Consider the following 541-nt stretch of genomic DNA (forward strand, 5'->3'; position numbering starts at 1 on the left):
AGAAATGAGAGGGAGCCTGATGCATTTCTACAACTAGGAGTACTGGGTGCACTGCGGCCAGGGAACATGGGAAAGAAGTCAAAAAGGAGGTGCGAGGGAGCGATGCTACCACAGAATGAAGGGTCTGTGGGAGGTGGTCCAGACCGGTCTTGAAGGTGGCGGTAAGGCATACGATGAACGGTATCTTATACAAGATTTCTGTGTCGAGAACAGCACACTCAGTCTCTTTTAACACCCACACACAATAACGTGAAAGTCCATTTTAACTTGGAGAATATCTACAGAGCAACTGCCGCATGCCAAGAGATTGAAAGATAATTTATCTTCAGCTGGTCAGCTACGCATCATTCTCCCCATTCTATAAACAAGGAAACTGAGGCTCAAACATGTTAAGTAACTTGTTCAAAGACCAACAGCCAAGTGTGTGGCGAAGGAGATTTTTACAGAAACTTGATTTGAGAGCTAGGTTATTGATTTCCATGCAGTAATAAGTCAAGGAGAAGAAATGATAGTAGTGATCTTCACAGGGACAAAGGCCTAA

Source organism: Fukomys damarensis, unplaced genomic scaffold (genome assembly GCF_012274545.1).
Source record: "Fukomys damarensis isolate Sample0158 unplaced genomic scaffold, DMR_v1.0_HiC HiC_scaffold_16, whole genome shotgun sequence".
NCBI lineage: Eukaryota > Metazoa > Chordata > Mammalia > Rodentia > Bathyergidae > Fukomys > Fukomys damarensis.